This window comes from Pseudomyrmex gracilis, unplaced genomic scaffold (genome assembly GCF_002006095.1).
Source record: "Pseudomyrmex gracilis isolate BER0280 unplaced genomic scaffold, ASM200609v1 scaffold_735, whole genome shotgun sequence".
Lineage (NCBI taxonomy): Eukaryota > Metazoa > Arthropoda > Insecta > Hymenoptera > Formicidae > Pseudomyrmex > Pseudomyrmex gracilis.
Window position 1 is genome coordinate 6,119 of NW_018021319.1, and position 2,443 is coordinate 8,561.

The window sequence follows — 2,443 nt, forward strand, 5'->3', positions numbered from 1 at the left end:
TATTTCAATTCGAATTTCACGTGTAAAAATTTACATGTGAACACGTATATATATGGATATATATACATATATAATTTCCGCACAACACCTAGCGAACGGCTCCTATGACCGAATATATATATTTATTAGTTTAGAAACTTCAGAGCCTGAAGAGACTCTTTAGGTGTATTAACTTTATATCGGAAAAAGAAATTGTATATTTATTATTCAGCTTGCATAAGTAATAAAGTTATAAAAAGTTGTAATGTAATACATTACGCTCAATTTATGTAATTCTAAACAACTAATATCATAATATTAATTTATATTTGCGTCTATATTCCCTCAAGCGTCTACGTCATCCGAAGTGTTAAGAAATGAAGATAATTTACACTCAAGTAGGCATTTTTATTTTGAAATATTTTTATATATATCGTGTATCTTTTATTTTGCAACATTGCTTTTTACTTATAGCGCCATTTTCTGAAAAAAATGTTATTACCGCGCCGGCATTTTCTCGTCAATTATGTAAACGACGTGCATCTTCTCCGACGAAATCAGAGTCAATGAGTAATCTTATAATTTTATTACAATATTAATACAAAGTCGCATTAAATCGCGCATTAAAACGATCATATATTATAATTTGTAGGAAGAGTCCGACGTACTTTAGAGCTAGAAGAAGAGGCGGCGCCGTCTGAAGAAAATATTAGCACCGCCTCGACAATAGATTTGACTTTGTTTCGACAAATATTACATTCGCATCCTGATAAGTTTATATTTAAATAAGGCGTTTTACAGAATTTATAGTATTATTGTATCGGCGCGGTACACGCTTCACCATGTGAGTGTATCGCGCGAATGTATGATTACCTCCCCGCATGTGCCGATTTATTTTGTGTTAGATCACTGTTATGTATGTACATCAGAAACTCGATAATATAGTATTGATGTTTTTAGTACAACAACAACAACAACAACAACAACAACAAGATGAACAAGAAGAACAAGGAGAACAAAGCGAAGAAGAAGTTGAAGAAGTTGAAGAAGAACATGAAGAACAAGGAGAACTCAGCGAACAAGAAGAACAACTAGAACCCGATAATACGTCTAGCATTTCTTCAATTGGCGTCTCTTATAGCCCTGTTTTAAACAAACACAGTAAGTTTTCTTTTTTATATGTTATTACGCTTTTTATATCAGGATTTAGACAAAAATTATAATTTGCAGGAGTTGAGAATGTCTCCGCGTGGCTTCAACATCACATAGATATGCCTGACATCGAGGCAAAGGAGTGGTGGGAAAGTCATTGGGAATATCCATTGCTAAATCAATCAGTGGAAAATTTATCATTTGATGGGTTGGTAACTTTGAATTTACCAGCCGAAGAATTAAAAATCTTGATATAAGTAAGCTGCTTAAAAATATATATAAAATGTAACATCTAACAATAATATAACATATTTGTTTTTACTCTTGCAGCAAATAATATGCAAATCGGAGGAGGTTTTCATCGCAAAATAAATGACGAAGAAGAAGTTAATGGAAGGAAGAAAAAAGAGGAGGAAACAGCAGTAACTGAAGAGGAAGAAGCAGCGCAGCAAAAAAAATACTTATAAGTTTGTATATGTAGAAAGTGAGCATACCAGACTATTTAAAAATTTGAAAGTACGGGGCAAAGAAGCGCGATTTACAATACGCGAGCCGGAAAAAAATAATATAGTGAGTCGATTAGAGCGAGCGTTTCGAGAAATTTCTGAATATGTAATAGATTCTCTTGCTGAAAACGATTACGTGGGAATAGCGTTCGACAGCGAAAATTTGTCTCACGGTCCTGTAAGTATATCTTTTTGCATGGTCAGAGACTTATCACCCGACGATATATGGAATCTTGTAAGTTCAGTAGCGCAGAGCGCCGGCGGCCTTGATATCGCTTCTAAATTTAATATCCGCGTAATGTCCGCTAAAGCAATTTCTGGCCGCGGGAGGATGGAAGCAAATCGCATGCTTATTGAGAAACGCTCGATTTTATGGATTGACAATATTGATAATTTGTGTTTTCCGCGTTTACTTGTAGCCGCGAAGATATATTACGAGCGCGGTAATATACGTAAGGGGAAGTTATATGAGAAATGGAACGCGGTAAGACGACAACGGTCGAAATTTCAGCGCGATTTAGCAATAGAATTAACTAACAAAGCAAGAGTTGTAATACCTCCGGAAGGATGCGGAATTGCAGAAATCCGCACCCTTCCGGAGGTATTACAACTCTTGCTTTGTTAGTTAATTCTATTGCTAAATTGCGCTGAAATAATAACATATACAGGGTCCGCCACTTAAATCCGGACAAATTTGAATTTGACATTTCCATCATATTAGAATGCAGCAGTAGGTGCCATATGACCTAAAGATAGGTTAGAGACGTCGATAAGACATTAATAACCTTAAAATGGCCGAGTCGTTC